The following is a 26,909-nucleotide window of genomic DNA, read 5'->3' on the forward strand; positions in this document are numbered from 1 at the left end:
TTTCTCTATTTTTTTATTTATTTTAGTTTTCTTCTGATTTACTGTATCAGTAAGGAAACCATATCTCTTAGGGAGTTACGTCAGACAGTGTTACAAGAGATATATTTGTAAATTTCTGAACTACATTCTTACGGTTCAAATGGCTATTTGTTCTTCATGCAGAAATTTTTTTCACTCTCAAGTGGCATTTTTCCATTTAAACCACCTTTAGGCCTTTACTGGTGACATCTGCACATGACCCCATAACTTCCATGGGGTATTTCCATTCCACTGTTAGTTAAATAGCTGCATTTGGGGTTCGTATACTCATCACCAGCAGAGCATCAGTGAGGAAGCTGCAGTGGCCAAATCATTCTTGAATGTATTGGCAACTTGTAGAAAATAAAGCTGATCCAGAAAATTAGCAGCTAACTGAAATTTTCTTTATTAATTGGGCTATATATAATCTAGTAATACATGCAATAGTTCTAGATAATAATCTAGACAATAACAGTAGTCATATGAGAGTGATTATTGTCTATTATGTTTTATAAAGGTGGTGCTTCCCTATCTTTTCATTTTCTGTTACTCTTTGACAGTCTATACATGTATGTGTTTATATGTCTCTACATACACAGGCATAAACACATGTATTTATATTGATACCTATAATACGTATATTATATCATCCTTCCATGCATATTTCAGTTATTCTTTCCCAGCTGAATTTTGCTAATGTCTATTTGATTTTTTTTTTAAGTGTCAGTTTGGCTAATCCCCCTCTCCACAGATTTGATTGCTAGCCCCATGTTCTTTGAGTTATCAAAGCAGAGTAAAGCTACCCCTTCAGAGCAGTATTAGAATCCCTGCTAACTAGTCATAGCTGGATTTAACATCACACGGTTATAACATTTCCTTCTCTTTTCTTCTTCTTCTTTAATTCCATATCCTCTAGGTAAGGATTAGTCCCTTCCCATATTTTCAGACTGATCATTGAAACCAAAGTAGCTACCTTTCCCTGTATTCCACTTGAGTTTGAGCACAATGAATGTATAAGGGGGAAAAAAATATATATAAAAACAAACAAACAAACAAAAACTTTCTACCTGCATTTTCAGAGAAGAGTTAAAACATCAGGAATGAATATGCAAATTACTTTGAGACAGCTCATTGGCTTGGGAATTGGCTTCTGCCTGTTTAATGAATCTTCGAAGCCCTTAGTGTTCCACTAGCAGTCTTAAGATACAAAGTTTATTTTTAAATATATAGACAGATAAAAAGGCCTGAAATCAAAATCAGATCTGCATTGTTTAAAAATGTGGAGCTAAAGGTTTCCTATAGAAGAATCACCTGTTACTAGTGGAAATTTAAAACAATGTTACAGATCCCATGAAATTGAATAAAGAGCTCAAGGCACCACTCAAACAAAAAGCTTCCAACAGTATTCATCAAAGACTATCAATCACACCAGAAAACCTTGGCAAAATGTTTTAATTACTTCTAAACAACAAAAATTATCTTTGTGGAAAAAAAAAAATCTTGGGGATAATGCAACTGATTAATTATACAAATATACTGTCTTTTTAGTAACATAAAAGTTGCAAACAACATTGCAAATATAAACTTTAATCTACCTCTACTTCAGGATATATGCATTTTGATACTGGTAGTAAAATATAAAATTCAAAGCATGTGTATATATATATGTTTAAATTTTAGTAAATTCTTGCATATTTATAAGGAATAAAGTCACTGAAGTGAAATCTGATATAGGCTATCACAGAGGGTTTTACTCTTCCATTCCAGCTACCGTTGATTAGTATCTTACCTTGCAATTCATTCCATCGATTCCAGTGTGATGAGTTAGGCAGTTAGACAAAAGTCAGGATGAAGTGTAGCAGATTTCAGTTTGTAATTCCTCCAAATCAACAGAATGTTGCAGTATGTGCACTCTACCTGTTTTAAAGAATGACTCCTTCTAAAGCAAAACTGAAGAAATACAAAACTTCTGCACTGAAAGCTGACATAATAGAAATGCTCAGGGAATAATGAAAATGAATTCCTTATTTTTTTGTAAAAAGTTATTGGTATTCTGTCAGTGATTTTTAAAAAATAAAAACTTTTAAGACCAAAATGAATCTATATAACAATTTTCATGGCTTACAGCATAACTGAGAACATGTAATTTTATTACCTGATTTCAATCAAGTCCGCAAACTTGTGGTTGAGCTAGAGAATGTAGTTTAATAAGGTATCTAGTATTTTTTAAAGACTTCAAGTAACAGAGAATTGACTGCCTCAATAGATAAGATGTTCCATTATTATTAAGTATTTGCAACTGATTTCTTGTTTGAATCTACCTACTGTCAATAGCTAGACACTGCAGTCATGTTGCACTAGTGCCGGCATCAAAGTCCCTTTACAAAAAGTCTATTTTTTGTAGATACTTAGATTCACTTTTTCAAATAAGTGAAATAGATTAATTTTTCTTAAGTTTTTCATTATAAAACAAATTTATTAGACAAACTGACTTAATTTTTTAGTCCTTTAAAATTATACCTTACTTTGAAACATGAATGCTGGGTATTCTAATGGCATCATTAATATATAAAAGAGTTTTGTCAGTGTATATTCTCTTCCAATACTTTTAATCAAAGCATCATTTTTTCAAGGTGTATAGTTAATATATTTTGATGCTCAGAAGTAGTTGTTTAAGGTAATATTGCTTCATATCTTTATATAAAGCAATGATCTTTAATATGATCTTATCTTTTTTATCTTTTTATGATTTTTAATGCAGTATAAATAATATAGGAAAAGAGAAGGAAATGTGTACAGTCCAGTAAAATTAATTTATTTACTCTGATTTTTTTGAATAGTATTTGGATCAAAGTTGAAGTTCAGAAAGCTTAGTTGTTTTGTTTTGTTTTTTACTGTATCTTTTAATGTAATACTATCACTGAATTTTGTGGGCCTGGGGACAATTGATTTGGGAATGTTCATAAGATTCTTGTAGACTTGTTACTGTTAAGCCCCAGACAGATGCTTTCAACCTTGATTCCTCTTCAAATAGCTTCAGTGTGTGCTCATGTCTGGTTACAGAGTGATTTCTCTGTATCTGTGAAGAGATAGAGCCCTTACCTATTTGGTCATCAGTTATTTCTCTGTTAAGGCAGAGGAGTCATCATTCAAAAAACTCCTTTAACTACATCACATTTTTTTTCCCCTCTGGAGTGAGAAGTGATCTCCCCAGTGGACCCGCCACATTTGTGCACTGCATGTGCATTGTTATAATGTTCAAAAGAGTGCAGTAGTCACAAGAAATTTTTACATATTCTGCATGTGGTTTGTGCTTAGGAAATAGAGAAATACAAATATCAGTCACTGAACAATTTTTTTTTTACTTTTTTTTTTTGGGGGGGGGGGATGGAGGGGTACAAATAATATATGCACTATAGCAGTAAATATGAAGATAGCCTTTTATTTTATAATACATGATAACACCTGAAGAAGGTATTTTAAAATGACAGAAAAAATATCAGGTTCCAAAGCTGTAGCAGACCAGTGCTTAGCTTGCTTTTAAAAATGGCTAACTGCAGAACAGCATAAATATTTCTCTTCTCAGTTAAGAAGCTATTGTATTTGCCCATTTTATATGAATCTGGATTTATTTATTTATTTATTTTTCTGAATGATAGATAAAGATATTTAGATAAAGAGATCATGATAGAGAAAACCAAAAAGGATCAAGTCTACATTTCACAGGAAACATCCTCTTGAAAAAATATGGAAAGTTACACTGATATTAATAACGTTGGACTGAACACTACAATTAAGAATATTGAAAATTAATGTAGGCAGGTAATAGATCACTACTGAATATCTGTATACAATACAAGTATATTATTAATAGCAAGGATAAATGTATGTCTAAATCTCCTCTGGGAAATTGTTCTTTACATGTCACTGAGATAACACAGATGCTGTCAGTACTACAGTCTAAGGTGTAAATAATTTTGTAACCAAGTATTGCACAGCTTAACCTTGAACCAAAAATTAACTAAAATTATTTCAGAAACATGTAGGAAGACCTAGGTACGATTCAAAGTAAATTACTGTTTTAAAAATACACCCTTTTACCACATTCATGAAGGTTACTCACGTATTATTTGCTTGATCAGAGCTGCTTTCCTCCAAATGACAATAACTTTTTCCCTAGGCAGCACGTACAGTACAGGTTCTTGTGAAAATATGTTTTCAATTCTTTAAAATATTTCAGCCTTTAGCAGTTCAAAATGTTTATAAACCAAATTACAAAAAACAAGTATGCTTAAAGTTCAATCAAGTGAACGTATACATCCTATTTGGTTATACATACAACATGATTTGATTCTGTCAGGTCATTTCTGTATTTTGCTTTTGTTATTTTCCTGAACAAAAGCTATGAAGAAATATTGCTTTATAACGTATAGCTGTAATAGTGTGGACTACTGCTGGTAGTATGAGTTCCACCACCTCTGGCAATGTGGTCATAGGATAATGTGTCCTACTCTGTGAAATGTGTTGATGTGCAGGAAGCTGTTGAGCTCTTAGCCCACCTGCAGCATACAGCAGATCATGTTTACTGTCTATGTGGAGGTGGTTCCAGGTCTCTGCCTTGGACACCTCTGCACAGCCATTTCCTATGTAGTTTGATGGTATGGTTTAGCACATAGCTCCTTTGTCACTCTCACATGTAACACATACCTACTATTGGCAACTAAACATTATAAATTGAGGCCTTTTTGCCTTTTTTTTTTTTTTTTTTTTTTTTTTTTTAATAACAAAGCTTTCACTTCTAGTTGAGTATTAGCTAAAATAACCTCCTGAAATAACACTATATAACCTGTCCTGTTGCTGAGGTGGGGGGGCTTGGTCTCATACTCAAAAATCACACAGCATTGTTTTGCTAGATGAGACTTAACAGTTATATGAACTTGTAACTTTCATAACCTGTGAAAAATTACCAATCTTCACTATAAAAATTATTTTACTTGTTCCAGATTTTTTAGTCACAGACCCCAAATTTTAGAAAAGATGACACTGGGTAAATTTGTTTTCCCTAAACAAAAATACAGTGATGAAACTCTTGAAAATATTAAAATATTAGTTAAGATTTGATGGTGCTCTGCAGTTCAGAATCCAAAAATAAATCCTCAATGGATCATTATTCCCTTGACAAATGTATTCAAAACAGATATTTTCCGGAAGGCAGCCCAAGAGATATAGGTGTGTTGTATCTCAGGTGCACTTTACCTTCTGTTCCCTATTCCTCTGTATTTATTTTTTTTTTTGTCTTTAGCCAAGAGAAAGACCTAGCCTCAGGTTAAACCAAACAAACCTTTTGTTTTATTTCACTTTCTTTATTTTTTTTTTAAAGTATTTTATTTTACTTTGCTTTATTTCCTTAAAGTATATTTTTTAAACTTTTAAGAAAACTCACTACAACAAATAGTAGCACAGGAAGAAATGATATGAGCTCTAAGTACTGATTACTTAAAAATTGTTCTCTGATTATGTTGACTTTCATTAGCAAGAATTAGTCTTGTATAGACGTATACTTTAATTTTTATTCTTTTGTGATTTATTTGAAATAGATGTTGTTTATAAATGCTCCTTTATAATTTTATAATGATATTATAATTACAAATTGTGAATTATAGATGTAATTACATTGCAGTTACTGTAATGAAAACAACAATGGCAGCGCAGAATCACTTTAGGACAACTCAGTAAATGTAACTGAAAACAAATAAAATGGGAGAAGACCATTTTATGACATCAGTGAAGCTGTGTCAATATTGTCCTCCCCACGCAGCAAGGAATTTTTCAGCACTGAGCGGTCTATAGTAATAAAATCTCCAAAGGTGACTGGAGATGATCCCATAAGCTAACAGGTATTTAAGCAGGTGGTCTTGAAAATAACAGAGCTGGGTAAGGCACAGTACTGGAATTTGGGTGATAAGTGAATATTTGTTTCTTCTATGAATTCTTTTGTGGGTTTTTATTTTTTGTTTTTTTTATTTTTCGCAACTCACCTCTTTTCTTTAAAGGTTTATTACATGATTACACATGTTGTTAACAGTATTTTCCATTGTGGCATCCAATTTAACTGTGAACTATTTGGTCTTATGCAGTTGATGACTAAAAGCTAAGTCTTTATCTCAGAGGACTCTATTCTTGACAAGCTATGTCTTGGTTGCTGAAGCAAGTTTATCAATGGTCTATTCAACATCTCACACAGGAAGGCTTCAGGGAAAAATTAATGCACAGTGAAGAACAAAACTTAAGCATGAACTTTTTACTTAGACCTCAGAGAGTGCTGTGGATTCAAAAATTCTGCTTTTGCATTTTATTCACCAAGTAACTTCTGTAGAGCAATTTGTATGTTGTGTATTTGTGTCCTTCTGCATGGATTCACATGTTGTGTGTAAAATATCAATCACATACGTATATGGATGTATACTAGAGGTACCTCAACTTTTGAAGAGGCTTATGTACAGTAATTAAAAAGTTACTGTCCTAATTTACAGTACAGTAAAACTTTCAAAGTAAAGAGATCGAGAACTGGTCCTGAATTCTTGAGGATACTTGTTTCAGTTGAGGAAGCTAATTTAATTCCTCCAACTCTAAGGAAGATTTCTCATACCATATGCCTTTATTTGTCCACTAGGGATTAAAATCTGTCAGCTAGTCTGATGCTGTCATATAGTTGAAATCAGGCTGGAAGGGGTGCTCTCCTGGAATAAAATATGATTACAGCAGATATTTTGACATTCGTGGTTCCCTGATTCGCTTTGTAGCTGCATCATTTCTAGCTGTGTAGCTCAGTTTGGCTACAGGATGATGTGCCTGGGAATCAGGATTCCCATACCATGTTGCACTGCAACACCTGGACTTTCCTGGGAGTAGAGAATCTGTACCCAGGTTTCTTTCCCCCAAATTCAGTGCAAGATCAGTAATTGCACTTAATGAGAAACAATAGAGAAACTGCAGTTAGCAAGAGTTTCTCTGAGAAGCAGTTTCAGGCACAGTTTTGTCATGACATGGTCCACACTATGAAATGTTTTCTACTTTCATTTGTCAGAAATAACCCACAGATTTTGATGTATTAATCTTCATGTGTTCAGCAGTAACCAGTCTGTTGATTTATAATATCAAGACAGACTATTGGCCTGCTTTATATTTTTTCTTTCCCCTGCTATGTTAGACAGCCTGGAATGCCATCTGCTACTGGGATTCTTATCCCTTAAACTAAATGTGTAATTCAAGTATACAATACAGTATTGTACTTCTGTCTTTTAAAACTGAACAGCTGTTGGGTACAAAAGATATACTCCAACAGTGTTGTTTTAAGTATGTTATCTATTAAATATCAATGAAGCTACGCATTGTTTAGCACCATTATCAAAGATGAGATTTTTCTCCAAGTAATCACACTCTGGGAAATAAACAATCTGCAGCACATTTGATAGCATCCAAACCAAGGTGTGGAATTTCATTAGGCTGTTGGGTGTATCTAATGTTCTCATTTATCAAAGCTTACAGAACAAAGAGGTTCATTCACTTGAAATGGGAGGTTTCTGTACTTAAAATAGAAATACTAAGGAAAAATGTGAAATGATTCAGGGTAAAGAGAGAATTGGGAACTACTGCAATATAAACTCCTGAATGAATTAAATAAGTAATGAGTAACGAACATCTTCTGTCTTTATTTGTTGTAATTAATTCTTGAGAGAAATTGTTAGTTGGCTGGAGAATTTAAGCAAATCTCATACCCATTTTCTGTGCTAGAAGAAGTGTGTCAACTGAGAATAACTTTTGGCACCACAGATGTTTGGAATAGGTTAAAAGTATGAACCATTCAAATCAAACAAACAAAAGTTCTATGGGTTTGCTTAACACATGATAGGCATTTTTAACCTGGGACGGATTTTAGGAGTAACAGCACTGTAAGAACCTAATGGAAATGTATCACTGTACACTGTCATATGTTACAACATGTGGGCATATGTCATGTCTTGTTAGTGTATCAAAAGTTAAGGTTCCAGAAAAAAAATATCTAGTTAATTTTGTAAGAGTATTATTCACAGAGAGCTGCATATAAATCTTCTGGACAAGCAAATCTGACTCATTAGAAGTCATAACCCCAGCAGGTAGAAGAATGGGAGATATCTGGGAGAGGAAGCTCCATTAATCAGAATCTATGTTTAGTTTACAAATTATTTTGTCAGAATATGAAGTTAGGCATAGTTGCTGCTTTGTAAGAAACAAAAACATAAAGAACTACTAAAACATTTTAAGAAATAAATACTGAGTGTAAAATACATAAATAGTCTTTGGAGCCAAGATCAGAAGCAGAATTGTGTCTCTTGTGCTACATGCTTAAATCAATGCAATACAGATTCCTGCTCTTTGTGGCAAATATATATTTTAATACATTAGGATTTTAAAAAATGGTCTGCACCCTGGCTTTCATACACATCAGGGAGATGTAGCATTCTCCTGGGATGTCAGTTTGAACTATTTCAGATGGAAGGAGCCATTGAATGCATCTTTGGCATGCTGTCTTAGTGATTCAGTACCTGAGCTACTATTGAAAAGGTGGGGTATTTCTGCAGCTTCCTCCTTTGGGTATAATTTGCCCATGAAGCACAGTTTCAGATGTAATTCACTCTGCCCAATAAGCAACTTAGTAGAGATGTCAGGAATATCTGTCATTTCAGAAAAATAAGCAAAATGTTTTCATTCGTTTACAACACAAAGGCACTTCCTAATACAGACATAGGCAAATATTTACTGCTCAATAATAGATTTTTAAGCAAAAGTATATAGGTACCCACAGATACCAACTGAAATATATTTTTCTTGTTTGGTTTTGTTTTCAGATTTTGAGTAATGAACTACTGAAGTTAGATCCCCAAATCTATCTAAGCTACTTGTTAGGTACCATAATTTGTTTAGGAAACGAAGCTAATATGGCCCTGGTCTAAGGTATTTAGGCATTTGAATCCTATTTTTTCATTGAGAGTTAGGTACTGAAGCACCTTTAAAGATCTGATCCTAACTGACTCATTTTGACACGATACAGAGCTGTCAGTACAGCAGGAAATTAAACTGAGTTCTCCAGAGGCTCCTGCGAAGTCCAGGATCTTCCCTATGCAGCTCTGAGATGAACTCTCTCTACCCATGAGATTAGCCAGCTCTAGATATGTAAGAAGGTAATGGTATTTGTATTATGAAAAAATACATAGCAATTTTGAATACAAAATGTTGTTCTTCAAATCAAGAATGCATGTGGTAAAATTAGTCCATGCCTGTGAGAGTTTAATTCATGATTTTCAAGTGCTCTAAAGGAGTTAGGCACTTATCATTGAATTTCAATGAGATTTGAGCAGCCAGCAGAAACCCTTAAGTTTCTTCGAAATCCCCATCTCAAAATCTTAAATAAATAAATAAATACAATAAAAATAAAAATTAAAAAAAAAGTGCAGCAGCTGTGAGTAAAACCTGACAGAGGTGTGGGAGGTGGAACTGGCCAAGATGGAACTGAAGGTGTTTTTGTGGCATGGACAAGACAAGTCTATTAGAAATAATTAGAAATTCACAGTTACAGATTGCATTTTGCAGTGGCTATGAACACCTGAGCGTTCAGCTGTGATTGATCTCTCACTTGCCATTCTATAGCAGCCCAGACACATGCCACAAACAACAGTGGGAACCTTGTTGTTGATTTAAGTGACAGAAGGCACTGAACCTTAGTCTGGGAATAATTCCTGGGATATTTAGTATGCTGTAGCTCCTGCCTCTGCCTGGATTACTTCTGTGTGGAAGTAGGGATGAAAATCTAGCTTTGCTGAGCTGTACCTGCATCTTGTACTGGTACAGTAACGGCGCATGCAGCTGGATTTGGGAACTTGGATGAATTAATTGGTTTTGTGCTTGCATGTAGCCTTTCCAATCTCCCTTTGGTCTTCTGTGGATTAATTAGTTTGTATGTTATACTGTATAGTTATATGGCACATGCTGTTGCTGGGATAGGTTGTTGGGCTGTGTGAAGGTTTGGGAGAGAGCAGCCTTTGAGCAGATGTAGCTGAGTATAGCAGCTCTCTATAGGCATCTACAGAGGCATGACTAAAGATAAGTTTTTTCTAACATGTCCTTTTTTAAGGATCGGATCAGGATCAATAAGATACATGTGCAAATGTTCTGGGACCCCAGAGCATAGTTTTGGGGGTGAAGAGAATGAGTCTGTGCTGCTGAACTGAGCCTGCTGCAGGCAGGGATGGGGATAATCCAGGGCTGTCTGACTTCAGCATCAGGTCAGGAATTAGGGGACTTGCTGGACAAGGTCATTAGAGAAAACCCAGGCAGTCTGGGTGTAATAAACAACAAAGCTTTAAATCCAGAGGACCCCATTAACACTCAATGTGTCTTTAAAAGTATTAAGGCCTAACAACACCACAGACTGCTTTGTATTTTAGCTGTAAGATGCTCAGGAGTATTAGCTCTAAAGCCAGCATGGGAATGTGCCATGTGTTAAAGATTATCCTACTGTTTGTAACAATCAACCACTCCTTCCCAGCCTGTTTTCCCGTAGATATCTTCCATGTAATGCAGGCCAATTTTGAAACAAATACAGTGACCATGACAATGAAGGCATGAAAGACGCGTGGAATTTGGTGTTCTGAAGGGAAGCAAAACCAAACAATGTATACCCTGTGTAAGGCAAAATAGTAAGTTATTGACTGATATATATCTTAATTCTTAAAGTTCAACATCTTATACTAGAAAACATACATAATACTTTTTAAAAATATAAATTTAAAAATAAAATTAAAATGGAAGACATTTGGCTCCCGGTATAATGAAATGAGATATTTTGACATTTATAGAAATTGCTTACACTTATAAAATGATATTCCTTCTAAACTTGCTTGATTTGTGTAGCATCTAATTTTCCAGAGATATGAGTAGTATGTCAGCATATTCCACTGAAATGTCAGAGAATCATATTAAAAATAATAAATAACATATTTACAAACATAAGCATCTGAAACAAAGCACAAACAATATAATAATAAATGACACCTAATGGTAGCTTTCTTGACACTATGTAAAGTAACAGCCAAATATTGTTTACTGCTCTGTGAATTTACCATTAGGTGAAAAAAACAATTTTACAATCATCGCAAACTTTTTGGAAGGAAGCTAAACTTTTCAGTAACTGTTTTAAAATGATAGAATGGGCTCATTCACCATGAGCTAAAATATAGTTTTTGTCTTTACAATCATTAAAGTTTGTCAAGTTGCAGGGCAGTCATTTAAATATAATGAGTCCTATCTAGGAAGGATGCCAAGAATAAAATTATTTAGTATTATAGACTGGAAGAGTATAATAAAAGCTGTAATAATCACATTTTTTGATAAAATGAGGTTTTCATATTTGTATTATGACTGTATTTTAAAACTGAAAGTCCCACATAACCTGGGAGCAGGCTTGCAGGTCAAGCACAAGCATGACTGCTGAGCTTTCCTTGTCCCAGGTTACCCCTTATCTGCTTACTTCAGAGCTTCTGGAAGCTTCTTCTGATGCTGAAATTAGCAAGTCTTTGGGTTGGGTGTAGCTGTGATGCAAGTTGGGGGAGCTGTGAACAGCCATATGCAAACATGCCCCAGAGCTCCACTGAGCCCACCAGGGCCAGGTTGTGGGTGTCCTTCTGTGTCTTTGGCTCACGTTTTTGCAAAAATATCCAGGAAAAGAGATCACATTTCCTGTGTTGTGGAGAATATAAATCAAAATTCAGAATGTGACTGCATCTGCAAAACTCTGATTTCTCAGCAGTGGTGACTTGTGCCTTCTCTATAGTGTTGGTTACAGCAGTATCTGTGCAGTTCTTTTGCAACTCTTCTCTTAATAATAGTTTGAAATAATAGTCCAAATCATTTGACATGATGGAACGAGGCAGCTTACCAGAGCAGAAAGGGTCAGAAAATATCTAAAATCTATTTAGTGAGAAAATGCTACTTCACCAAGCCTGAAGTTTTTCATTCAAATCACCTCAATAAACATTGCTTTTGAATGGTTATAGTCAATAAACAACCGTTCATAAGACAGCAACAGGGAAGAGCAAGTAAGAATATTTGCACATGGTACTTATCTTAAATTCTAGTTACATATCTGTAAGAGGTGAAGAGCTGTAGTACATTGGCCTTCTTACATCTGCTGGTATGCACTCGTATCACGGCTGGGTGGAGAATGTGTCATAGGTAGCTCGGGAAGGGAAGCGAAGTGGTTTGGCAGAGTGCGCTTTCTCTGCTCCAGTGCTCAGAATAGCATCAGGGCAAATCTGTGGATGACTAAATTTCTAGGGGAGTACTGGAAACACCAAGGTAACTAACGTCACCTTTGTCCGCCTCCTCCTTCCTATTCTTTGTGCTGGGAAGAGACAGGAGGAACTTAGGCACAGGGCTGTGGAGTACGCCTTGTTTTGTAATTGCTTTTCTGACGAAAAAGCTGCTAGTGACAGAAATCATAAGAATTTCTATTTTTATATTTTTTTTTCAGATAGTAGCTGCTAATGTATTGGTAACCATCTGGAGAGGATTAAGGAAGCTGCATTGTAGGTATCAACCCCTAAAATGGACCAGTTCTGATTTTTTTTTTTTTTTTTAATGCTTTTCCACTCTATTATTGGTTACAACAATACTAATTCCTAGACTAGTGGGATTATACAACTTTCAATTTAACTAACTGTGTCAGAATTCAAGGACTACATTTGTTATAACCATTATGTTATATTTAATTAAAGGCATTGCTATTGTGATCCTTAGCACTATGGATTAGTATTAGTCTCTCAGATAAAATGAAGCACACTAATTGTAAGCTGATTTACTGGTTGTCTTCATGCAAGTAGATGTCACTGCTATTTACACCAAATGCGGTCAAGTATCCTTTTAATACAGACATGGATTACACACATTAAGCACAAGACAACATAATCCAAAAGCATACTAAAATGTAACAGAAAGCTTGACAAAATCTAAACCAGCTTTTATGTGGCTACAAATTACTTCTGCAGGCTCTCCAAAGAGTTTCAGTGAAATAAGTGGAATGATAAAGAACAAGGCAGGGGAAAAAAAATAACACAAGGCTTCAGAATAATGGCAGCGAGTGACAAATTAACATATTTGAAGCTATGGGAGAGAGAGATTTCTGTGTGAGCATTTCCTTATTAAAAAAAAAAAAAAAAAATGATAGCCTAATAGTAGTGTAAATGCAAAGTTTTCTGTAACCCTAAATCTGATTTATTTTTTTTTTTCCCTTTGCTCAAAGTTTTTTGATGAAGCCATTTCATGTAAATACATATACAGGGTGTGAATGTTGACATTCACAGAGGAAATCTTGTTTTCATTTTTCCTGTTGCCTTTGGAACCATGATCAAGTATCCATTTAATCACTCATATTCATTCTGGTTTTCCATTTTTTCTTTTGCTTGTAAGAAAACCTGATGCCAATGGCTAGCAAAATTTTAAGACCTCCAGGTAAAGGAATTTTAGGATTCCAGAAATTTGGTATCACTATAGCTTTTCTTCACTCGTGTTTTATTTGTAATCTGAAAAATATTCAGCCTTTCCTGTAGCTTTTGTTTACTATTTTTGCAGCTTTTTCCCTATATTTTTAGTTTTCTTCTTGGCTCTGCCACATATATGATGGTATCAATTGGTAAAAAAAAAAAAATAAAAAAATCTGTAAGTGATGATCTGTGGGAGGGGTATTCATTAAAAAAAATATCTGTATTTTCAGTGGCCAGTTCTGGAGTCACGAAGCATAGGGATAAGAAAGGTTATGTTTTACACTTATGAATGTTTTAATAAACCTAGTAATAACTCTAGGTGAAAAGGTTTACACTTTCAAAGGTCAGGTTATTAGAATCAATATGCATATTGAAATCATTATCAATGAAAAGACTAGACGACTGGAGTCAGCATTTCCCAGCCTTTGTAAGATGTCAGCTTTAAAATCAGAAAAAAAATCAAAATTAAACAACAAGTACAAAAGTAAAAAGAAATAAAAAAAGAAAACCTAGACATGTTTCTGCTAACAAACAAGCAAAAATGAAAAATGAGAAGAAAAATAAACTAACAGATTATTTCTTTGAGTGAAAGAGTTAGTTACATGACAGAGTAGGATTTTTTTTTTTTTTTTTTTCTCTTTATTTGGCTTTAGCTAGGTAAAAACTGTTTTTAAAGATGTGAAGAATTACTTTGAATTCCTTTTTCTTACCTTGTGCTATGATGGCACTGAGAGACCAAGGTATCCCTTTTTTCTGGACAGATATATTACTGTACCTCATACGAAGTTGTGTCTTTATTAACAAACTCATTAATATTTGCAAAATATTTTTGACATCTTCAGATTAAGTGATTATAAGTGATACGATCTTACTTGCAAAATAAAATTTTAAAATACTTCCTGTTACTATAAAGCATAAGGATGAGAGTTGAAAGCAACTTTCTATTGTTAATACCCTATATTGCTACTAGTGTTATTGATTATTTTTATCACTATCTTCCTTGTTAGTTTTTGCCCTTATGTATATTTTTCTTATGAAAATACTATAGATCTGTTTTCCTCTTGCAGAAAGTGGAAAATCAGGCATTCAGATACCAGGACCTTACGCTTGAGGACCTTAAATAGATCTGTTTGGAGGGATAGTTGTTCTTCTGTAGGTAAGGAATAAATATGATAATGGATCTTCTTGTTAATTATTACACTGCAAATTCAAATGTCTCAAAGGCATTGTGACAAGACTGCTGCTCCTTATCTTTCAGCCAGCATCTCAAGTTAGTCTTGGTCTTACAGAGATCAAGAGCAACTCTGGCTTTTTTTTTTTTTTTTAATTAATTAATTTATTTATGATTTGACCTGAAAAGACTACCTCAAATCATCAGAAGTATGCTAGACAACTTGATTTTGACCTGTAGAAGATATTGCAGTGAACAGACTTTATTGCATCCCCATTTTTATTTTATTTTTAATTCTCTACTGAAAAGTGCTGAGTAGAAGAGACATGAACTATACTTGGTTTAGTGAAAACTCTTGCATTTATTCCTGCAATTCATTCTGCAATTCATTTAGTTTTAGTGAAACTGATTCTGTCCTGTGGAAACAAGGAATTTTTTTTTTTTTTTTTTTTTTCTTCTAGAAATGCTGTTTTTCTCTCTCCACAAAGCTCTGAAATCTTACATAAGATCTTGGAAGGGTTATGCAGTTGTTGGCTACTACCTGTATTGCAAAGTAACTTATTAGGACCTCAGGATTCAGTTCTTAGCCCTAAACCCCCTTCCCGCCTCACTCCCTGTCCTCCCCCCTCCCGCCCCCAAAAAAAAAAAAAAAAAAGAGAAAGTGAATCCCTTATACTAAGAGGACTTGTAAACGGGTTGAGTTGAAAAATATCATCTGGATTTCAGAGTTCTTTGGCACTGCCACATTAGCAAGAGCTATGCTCCTATCCTTTTTTCTTTATTCTTAAAAGTGAGCTTTCTCCTCTTCTCCCTCTGGCTTAAGATGAGCAGCTGCAAACTTGTTCCATTTTTCTGCCATTGATCTATTTGTCCCTGCTTTACATGGATGCTTTAAGCAATTAAAAAATAATAATAAAAATTACAAATAAATCCAAATAGACCAGAGGTCATAACATGAATCATAGGAATTAAGGAATACCAGATTTTAACCTTCTAATGGAAAAAAAAAATACAGTTTTTTCTTTCCTACTTTTGACTAAGAATTCTGGCAAATGTTTTATTTAGCTACAATTAAAAACAGAAATCTCTCTCCATTCAGTGTAAAGTGACTGTGGATAATGCTTTTCCGTGTCTCATGATGATCTGTGAAACAAGTATAATTTTTGTTTCAGTGAGTCAGTTATTAGGTCTTCTACTGATTAAAGATTTCTACACAAAACTGAACTTTTTAAAGGAAAAATGTACTTTACATTATTATACAACATAGTATTCATGCAAAATTTATCTGACATCTGATGTTCTAGGTAAAAAAAAAATATATACACACCATTTCCTTACTACTATATTGCTTTCAAAAGTATTTTCAGATAAAATGTCAGGACATAGTGAAATCCATCAAATAAAATGAAGTTGATAGAATGCTTGCACTTTTTGATATGTTAATATGCTTTTACCCATACATAGCTCTGAACTCTCTTAAGATGGAAATAACCATGTGCCAGCAGTAAAAAGAGGGATTAGTAGGGCCTCTAAACATGCTAAAGGGTTTTCTGTAACAGATGCACAATGAAAATAGTCAAGATTTATATATTAATATAAATATATATATATAAATATATATATATATAAAAATTAATATATTTATAGTTTTCATTAAAGGAAAAAAAAAATCTGACCCCAAATGGTCTACATAGTATGTGGTAACTGTAGACAAATATACAATATAACTGAGATTCATACAGATTGTACTTTTCTTTTTGTATGGGCTATGTTTTAGATACCTCAGATGGATTCACAGTTTACACAGTTACTGGTGCTCCTCATCAGATGCTCTGGAGGTGTAGGTCTTCTTTCTTCTGTCCCTTACTTTCTGTGATGCTGAAGTCTTATTACCCTGCACTAAAAGCCTAAGGGAGAGATTCCGTTTTGAAAGAACCACTTCCTTCTAGTAACTCAATCTCCAACAAGATTCGTACAAAAGATAAATTGTCAGATAATCAGAGATGCTTCTTTTGTGAAATTCCACAAGAACAGTGGGCAAATAATCCACTGGAAGATAAAACACCTATTACCAGCACAAAGTGTAAGTCCCTCTAAGCAAGGTTTTGCCTGTGTGAATGACCGATACCATCTGGAAGCAGAAGATTGACAAGCTAGAAGGCAGTTAAAGATAACAACAGGGCACCTGAGAATCACTGAGGGAATTTATCACTGTCACAGTGTGTGATAAGTAGCACACTGCAAGTGTTTGGGGTTTTTTATTCTCATACATTTTAAGTCTCTGAACTGGTTTCATGCACATCTGAAGCAATAGAGAGCAATGGGTATTTTTCTCGTAGTGCAGTCCTACTGATTTGAAATATATCTAATTATTGCAGTTTCATTTTACATACCTAAACAAATACAGTTCACACAATTTGCTATCGTTACTATCGTTTAAGCCATTGGAAAGAGAGATTATAATTTAAAATATGCAAGCTCTTTGCAGTCAAACTTAATTTTAACACATTCTTGGTAACACCAATACAGACAGCATATTTTCTTTCTGATTGATCTTATTTTCATGAAAGGAAGCAGCTGTATTATTTTTATTTCTTTAAGTTAAGATTTATGTTAAAATTTTAATGAAAGTAAATTGTAAAGGAGGCAGAAAAATAAAGAAGCATAGTCACCGTCTACTGATGTGAAAATATACAACAAAATATAGGCACTGCAGGTGAAATGCATCCATATGCAAAAAACTGATTCATGATCTGGGTGTTCATTTAATCCCACCTCAGCTCTCAAAATAGAGCATGGTGGGAGTTGTGATACATGAAGTGGCAGATTGAAGATATGGCTGTGAACAAATTGTGAACTCCGTGCTGCTTGGTGAATCCTGCTTTGTTTCGTGTTGTCTATTTTGTATCCTTATCTCGACTTTAAGTGCTGCCTTGATATCGTATTATAATTTCTTTTGTAGCTTAAATTGTATTCCATTAAGTAGCAGGGACTTGATGCTCAGTGGAAAATATGAGAACACAAGATAAAGTACTGAAGAATAATAAATGTAAAGGCACTCTCCCCCATGGGGGCACTTCTTTTCTGTTAGCATGTTCATTGATATGAATGTTTCTTGAGCTGGTGCTGAAGGAACACAGGTAGAAAAAAAATCCCTGAATGTGCACAGCTAAAACAGGAGAAAATAAATACCTTAAATGTAACTTAATTTTAAGGAAGTTTAATGAAGGCAGTTTGTTGTTGTTGTTGTTGTTGTTGTTGGTTTTTTTGGCCCTAATACCAAGTTGGGATAGTCTGTGATTCTGTATCTATAAACCATAGCACTGGGGCAAGAATAGGGCTGTCAAGAAAGAGGTTATTCCAAGCCTTCCATGACTTCTCTCTTGAATATCTGTAGCTTTTACTGCATTTTAACCCAGGAGTATTTTGTGTAAGCAATCCCTTGCTTGGATGGTTTGTGTCACTAGTTTCAGTGCTGTAATGAACAGCCCTTTTATCCATGAGCCCTGCATGGATGCTTGAGCCCTGTGAGGGAGAGCATGTACCTCCTGCCCTCTTCTACCAACTCTACCACACTTGAGTATATTTCCTTTCTATACTACGATCCTGCATTTCTTTCCCCTTCTTGCTCACAGACCTTATTACTGGAGCCTTTGCTGTCCCTCCTCAGTCTTGGGGAGAATTCAAAGAGCTGGAAGTCTCTTTGCCAACAGAGGATGGTGTGTAGCGTCCTTCAGGGGAGAATTTACACCCTGTAAATCCAGACTGAAGTGCACTTGATAATGGTAGAAGGCTGTTGTTTGCATTGAGGGGCTGTGTACATATTCATAGTAGATAAGTACTTCAGAGAAGTTTGCTGTCATATTTCAACTTGCTGTAGTTGAACAGAGATTTTAAAAAGGTTTTTAAGTTGCTGATATTTGAAACAGCAGAAGGCATTCCTGGTTCCAGAGAAATTTGAACATATTGTCTAACCTTTCATTACTCCAATCTTGTGACATACCTAAACAAAATCAACCTGTTTAATATCTGTAGCATGTAGATTTCAGTATCATCACCCTAATATTATTTCCAGATTGAGATACCTGCATTGCTTTCATTTAACCTGTTTCTTCCTCTCCCCCTACCTTGAAAACCCTCAATTATGAGAAAGTTTCAGCCTGAAAAGTTTGTCTGGCTAGTTAAAATAAATGCAATGGGATCTAAAGGCAGGTAATATTACATACCCAGCCAAGAGAAGTAGTGCCTATGTGCTAGATGTTCACAGTATGGAAGCTTATGTGAGAAGCATTGGATATAATTTTGTGATTTTTTTTTTCCCTTGTCCTAAATAAATTAATGCTAACCACAGTCTCTTATAGTCATATACCGTACAAGATCCCATACTGTTAAAGTCTTTGGTCAGTTCTACATTATATATACTGTGTCTGATAGTACTTGGTATTTGAAGAATTAGGGGATAATTATATCAGTTTTCTTCTTGACCTTAAATGCCTTGTAGAGCTGCTTTTCAAGTTTGGAAGCAAAGGCCGTAACGAGACAAGAGAAAACTGGATATTATTACTTTCCTGTGAGCTCTGTATGATTGTCAATTAAGGGGAATATATATGTAATGGCTTCCAGTTATATCAATTTGTGCAGAATTCCTGAAAAAATGAGAGTAGAACACAGGGCGTCCCCTACAATGAAACGTAAGAGACAGAATGGGGGAGATGAAAATGAAGGAAGAGAGAAAGTCCGGAAAAGACCTAAAGCATCACTCTGACCACAAAGGAATGGAGTACAAAAATCTAGACTGCTTTCAGCAGAGAGCTCAGGCACTGGGACAGAATTGTATTAGAAACAATGACATTCCTAAAATCTTCTTCCTTTGACTAAAAATCAAGTCATTTTGATATAGGGCTTTGATTATTTAGATATTAATTGAATACAGTTTGCTCCAAGGAAGAAAAAGAAGTCTTCCTAACCTGTGTTTTGCATCATCTATTACCTCTGCATTCTGGTCTGTGAGCCATTCTATCTATTTTATTATAAGAATTTAGTTTTTAAATCTTTATTTTTCATGTTTAATAATCTGAAATGGAGAAAAATGTAACTTGAAACTCTATGTCCTAGTGAGCAGAATCATAGCTGATCAGGAAGAATTTTGCAGTTTTCTGTTAAAATTTTTGGATGATATTCATTTTCTTCATCATGCACATCTATATGATGCAGAAAGAAGTGGTACAACATTTATAATAAGTAAGTGTTTGCGATTCATAAGCATTTTCAAAAGCATCCCTGACACATTGGGCAGCAGATTCATCTCTGTAGGAGGTCTGGTTCTCAGGCTGTCTCATTTTAGATCTAACTTGGGTCCCTGCAATTCCGTGAAGATTACTTGTTGTTTGTGGCAAAGGCTGGTGTCACCATCAGAGGTGAGCTGTCAGCATCCATGGTGGTGGAAAAAAGCTGATGGCCTGTCTCTCTCAGATGTTTAGCTATTAATGTTGTCGAGAGAATTAGAGATCTTTAGAGAACACACAGCTTCGATTGTGGGATTCTGGAAGGCCAGAAAGGTTTCCTTGAAATAAGTTCATGGAGGAGTGGCCTGTGTTCAAACAATAGCTTGGACATAATCATCAAATCAGGAAGTCCTAGAGAGGGATCTGGGGAGGGAAAGGTCACATAAGCTAACTGGGTAGCAGCAGAGGCAGGACCAGGACACAGAGGACCAACCTAGTGCTCTGCCCATCCACCTTCCAGGTGGGTACAGCCCATAGTGAGTATGTCAGAGACTGTGAGGGAAGGGTGTCCTTCCCTGCAGGAAGGCCTTCAGCAGTGTGGATTTGCATGGGAAATGGGAGTAAGTTGTATTGTGCTGAATTTGATCTGTATGTTACTCTCTGCTTGTTGTGTCAAGGGTAGGAAGTTCTTTAGTCCAATATCATTCAAAAAAAACTTATTTAATTGCTTTTATTACTGTTTATTATTATTTTATTTTATATATATATATATATATATATCTAAGGAGAAATGTGTTAGATTTCTCTTTTACACATTATCTTCTGTTTTCTTTCTCGGTCACAGTGATGGTTTTCACATGGACATATTTAGTCTTTTGTTGTTTTTCGTGTATGCAGGACATGCTTTTCTGAGGTTAGTTTGTGTTTACTTGAAGCAGTTTTGGAAGTAGTTACTTCTATGAAATGGGAAACCAGGTATGTGAATAACACCATAAAAAATGAAGAGAATTAAATAGACCTGAAGAGGATAGAAGAGTGAAGAAATGTGAGTAAAAGTCAATGTAACCATTATTGGAAAAGAATTATCCAGCCAGTTCTTTTATGTGCCAAATGAAACAATGAAATGATAAAGGTAGGGTGATTATGGTAATTTATCCCTCTAACTATCATTTAAATAAAATAGTTCCTAAAATTCACAGATTAAGGGCTTCTTCCTCTATATTTCAGAAACTGCTTCTTTTGTGTGTGTGAATTTCTTTCAGTAATTTGTGTGTGTGATTGCTTTCAGTAATCAAATATGAGTATAGACGGTGTAATCTATTGGTACCTAGATGATGTCATGTTTTGAAGCATTTCATATACAACAAAAATAACAATCCCACAGTATTTGAGTTCAAGAAATAAACATAATCCACTGTATCAGAGCATCATTAGAAGTATATATACCAAGGGTGTACCTTACAAAAAACTTGCACTTTTTCCCTAACAATGCAATGTTATGACTTTTTGTTAGATTTTCTTATTTTGAATGACTTACTAATGATTTTAAAAATGTATGGCTACTTGAAACTCATACAAGATTAATTTGAGACATCATGTCCTATTAAATTTTCTGTCTCCTGACGAATCATCTTCTCCCCTACTATAATTCTTTTGGATGCACAATCTGCTTTTGTTTATTAGTCAGAAGGTGAATAAACTTGTAGTACCAAAAATATATAGTTCCTTACAAGTGATATAAATCTTAGTTTTCCTTCCTAGTTATGAAAGGGCAAATTAAGAGTAATTCCAGTGACGACAGTTGTGACACATTTAAAGCTGACGTAATTGCTAGATGAATTACATCTGTAATATATTTCAGAGACACTGAGTGCTCAGGAGCTATGGAGGTAGGCATAATAATCACATGACCACTTGACTGTGTTCTTGGCCCTTATAAAACTCACAGAAGTGACTTAGTACGTTTTTCTTCTATTGTGCTTACTCAGCCTAATACTTCTCACTCACTGTAGGGTGTCCTGGGAGGTCTGGATGCCCTGGTGAGAGGGGTTCAGCAGGGCTCCACTTCATCTCCCTTCTTGCCACTCCCCCGCAGTTAGCACCCACCTGAGGCCACCCTCCTCTGTCCCATGACATGGTGGCAGCCACAAAACTGCAATCCTCTGCCACAGGGCGTTGGCGTGTTGCATGCCCCTCAGGAAGCCCCGAATCCTTAACGGATTTCTAACGTACTGTTTTCATGTTGCACGGAGATAGCTATGGTGAAAGACCATTAAACACATATAATATGACAGAACAACACAATACTCTGACTCAATCCAAGACGATATATCGTACATGACATATCTTCAGGGGCTCCTAGAAAATGATGCAATGGTGTCAGACTGGCTGCTTTTCACTTTATCTAACAAAAGCAGCACGTTTGTAGCTCTAACTAGGAAAGAGGTGTCAGCTTCACCAAGATTCATTAGCTGTGGTTGTGGTAGGACTGTTTTGCTAGGCAAGTATTTACAAGCCTGCAGCTGCAGTTGTGTCTGGCTCTGCTTGCATTGCTGAAACAGTGTAATGAAGCCAAGGAAGTCTACATAAATTACTTTGGCCAACACATCCTTGTAGAGTAAAAAATAAATTGAATTGTTCCTTCTGCTGAATAATAATAATAATAGCCTTTCATATACAAAATACTACAAAGAAATGTGTGCTGCTAAAAAACCGTAAACCTTAAACATAAAGTGGTAAATGCAACCTTATTCTCTATGTTTAGTCCAGTTCAGATTAAAGAGGCATCACAAAGGAGACCAACAAGATATTTTTCTTGCTGGCATTGTTTCTAGTAAAATCATCACAGGCAAAGACAAGAGATATATGTGCTGATGGGAGAGACAGCCACTTTGCATGACAATGAGGTCATTAAAGCATGAATTCTGAGATGCAGGGGACTACAGACATGGAGAATAAGTGTCCTTTTTCCAGCTGGTGATCATCTCCCCAGAGGTCCAACGGGTAGTGTAGTTTAGCATGGCTTTATGCTCCAAACACATTCTGTTTGGTAATGGGTTGCAGATATAAAGACTGTTAGCACACTTCAAAAGCCCTGGATTCCTTTGAAACAAAATAAAAATGAATATGCTCCTGAGCACAGGGAAGCTTTGCTCCTAGGAAACAAACAGCTTCTTTTTCAAATATTTTGAGCACTGAAGGAGAAAACAGTGAAAACAACTAGGAATGCCTATCTGAAGGTCGGTATTCAGACTTACTGTGCAGAGTTTCTACTACTGGAATCTCACCCACCACGATTAACGTGATTTTCTTTCTCTGAGGTAGTGATGGAGCAATGAACAAGACCATCAGAGAAAGAAGACTTAAGAAAATAGCAGGGTCAATAGTAATATATAGATCAAACCAATTTTCCTGGCAAATGCTCTTGGCATTTAAAAGTAAAACAATACAAATTTGTGAAAAGAAATATAATAAAGAATCCCTAAGAATCAATCCTGCAGAAAATATTAGTATTAATAAAAAATATTCAGAAAGTTGTCCTATAAAGTTGAATTTAAGTTAGAATTGTTCTGAGAAATCAAACCCAAGAAACCAAAACTAAACAGACGCACAGTGAAAGAAATTATACACTAACTTTTACAGTTTGTTTAAATGTAATCTGGATAAAAATTAACATTGCCCAACTCCTAGCCTCACATAATCAGCTAAACTAAAGCTTTCTTTGTTCTCATTCCATCTATTTTCTGCAGCAATTTCGCTCTCCCAGTATTAAGCAGAATCACGGTAACTATTTGTCAGGGTCAGTTCATAAATTGTCTATGTTGATATGCACAAGTATTTGAAAATCCTGTTTTCTCACCCCAGTGCTAGAATGCTTTTTCTCCACATAATTTTTTGGACCCTATTTATATAGTCCAATAAAATCAAAGGGACATTTCAAGATTTTGGGGGGAATTTGAGGCTAATATTTCAGGGTCAGGGCTTTAGTCAATATGTAGTATCCACAGCTTAGATATATTTCAGATCGTTTAAATATATTCAGACCAAATTTGATGCTGGCATTAAGAATTTCTGGGTTACATTTGGGTTACTTTTCCAGTTTAATACATGGGTTTGGTACATTTTAGATGTACTCTAAGATAAATCAAGCAGCCATATTAACAAATATGTGCATTTTGAATAAAATAAAATGAAAAAAAAGAACAAAACCTTAACATCCAGTAACATGAATGCTAGCATGAAATTTGATTGATCAGTTTATGTGTTTTGCCAATAGGTGGTGCTACTATTTTTACATTCAATACTAATCTGTTGCAACACATCCCATCTGCTCAGATATTAATGAACATGGAATAGTTTGCTTTTTAAAATAGTGTTTTTCAGAGTAAAATGACACATTAATGTTTTATAACTGTAATGATAAATAAAAACAGATAAAACAGATTTAGAAAACTTTTTTTTTTTTCATAGTTAAAGTTTGAAGAAGTAGTTAGGTGGAAAGATAACGAAAAAATACACCTGTGTCTGATTTTGTTTGTATGCATCCCACCTGTGCTTTTGCTGTAGATTTTTATGTGAAATATATTTTTGTATCAGGAGAAATCTGATACAAAACAGTCAAAAGACTATGATGGGAAAGACGGTAAAATAGGTATGTATCCAAAATTAGAATTCATTGGTTTCATTTTGATTTTGTTATCCAGCAGTGCAAAATACAAAACTGTTAATTTTATACTATAGAATTTGTCATTTTTCCCTGTGAGATTTGAAAAGAAGATAGATGTCTGGGTACTTTGTAACACAAGAACAGACAGATGCTCATTTCAGTGGTTTCATAAATACAGTTTTCCTATTGAGCCTTCTATTACTCAGTAGATTCATAGGCTATGTCTGTAATATGCAAAAAGTAACTAGTATCAGAGATATCACATGCCATGTGGGGGCTTTATTACCAGGTACCTGCCAGATTGCAAGGATCCTTAAGGTGAAAATCAAGTTTCAGATGCAACAGTTGTACCTAAACCAGTTGCTGCTCTGTGATAGTGTGGTATCACAGCCTCATTACACTCAATTTTGGAGAGGTTTTGTGAGAGTTGAGGACAGCAGAGGGTACAGGACAGCCCTTCTAGTGGCTGCCCATGCATGTTGGGTTCTGTAATCGTGTGCTGAGCATCTCCGGCAACCCCAGTTGTTTTCTGTGCAGATAGGCACTATCATTAAGGTTGGACTTAGACAATCTTAGTGGTCTTTTCCATCCTAAATGATTCTGAATCTATCTGCAGCAAAAATACAGCATTTAGTAGACAGTGCACGTATGTGTCCGACCTCTAATGAAGTTTGGTAAAAACAGACGCATCTTAGATGTTTATTCTGCGAAGTCTCCCTTTCAAGCATTTGGCTCAGTGTAGCATGGCTCTAAAATTACAGCCACAGTACTACTGGAGATAAACTGACAGCTTTTGACACCTTTATTTATCTTCAGAGTAGGTACAGGCATAATTATTTATTATTACTTTTCAGAAACCTATTATGTATTTATTTGCTACTCATTCACACACCATACCTCAACAGTCATCTAGAGAATGACTCTAAAAAGGAGGAGAACAAAAAAAAGGAAAAAAAAAAAAAAAAAAAAAAGTAAAGGTAGTGTCAATGGGCATATGCTTGTTTTCTTGTTCTTCCACTGTGTCTGTGCATATGTGTGTAAACACACATAGTAAAAATAAACTATGCCAAATAAATAGTTTTAGCAAATAGTAACAGGGAATAACTCCACCAATTGTTATGGATTATTTTATAAGTAATCTCTTATATTTGTTTCATTATCATATTAGTTTAAGGAAAAAGTATACATTGGATCAAGTCATTGGATCAAATAAAGATAGAGGAGGGGCAAAAAAAGAAAGGAGGACCATTTCCATTACCATTTCTTAGACCAGGATATGAATGAGATTTAATAAAAGCAGGTATTTGGTTTGGTAAAGAAGCGATAGCAAAGCGTGTCCATCTGACTGTGGGAAGCCAGGAATGTAAAATTAATATTCAATCTTAGCCTATTTTTTTTCTCTCTAACCCTACATTTAAATTATTTTAAATGACTTTTATCTCTAAATAATAGCTCCATGCAGAATTGCAAAAGCCTTGTCCTACACACTGATGCTCATGATATAAGCATCATTAAACAAATTAATTTAAAATTTTATGTCTGTGTCATTATCACTCCTGAATGAAAAGTGGATCAATGAGAAAATATTTCTTTAAGTCTAAATAATATTTCCTGAAGACTAAATAGCATGTACTGGGCTGATTTCGAATGCTCTAAGCATGAAGCATGAACATCATCCAACAGATTAATAAAGGAATGCAGAGAATATAGGCTTTTAAAATTGTCAGTTTGTAAATATTACTTCAGGAAAGACAAAGCAGAAAGTCTGATAAACCTATAGCTTATCAAATAAATTTCATGGGAATACATCAGTAATGAGAGTCTGGATTCAAATGCTGGTAAAAATTTTATATGAAAACCAGAGGTCAGAGTTGATAGCTAAAATTAAATACTCGTTTTTGTTTTTTAATCGTTATTTCATGAATTGCTTTTATATATTGGTTTTATTATGGTATACTGCTTTTAGAAAATATTCTATGTGGAACATAATGTTAAGAGATGCTGCTTTGTAGTCTTCAACTTCCTTATGGTGGAAGAAGAAGGTGAGTGCAAAATTATATATATATATATATATATATACATACACACACATATATGGATAAATTGTATTTATTGTGCTGGTTGGTTGTAGGAGAAACTCTTGTTAAAAATATTGCAGAAGTTTGGAGATACAGCTTTGATAATCCATTTGATGTGAGCTGGCTTTTGCTTTCAAGGCAAAAATATATTTTTGCCTTGAAATAAACACTTCG

The sequence above is a fragment of the Aythya marila genome (assembly GCF_965140915.1).
Source record: "Aythya marila genome assembly, chromosome: 4".
Classification (NCBI taxonomy): domain Eukaryota; kingdom Metazoa; phylum Chordata; class Aves; order Anseriformes; family Anatidae; genus Aythya; species Aythya marila.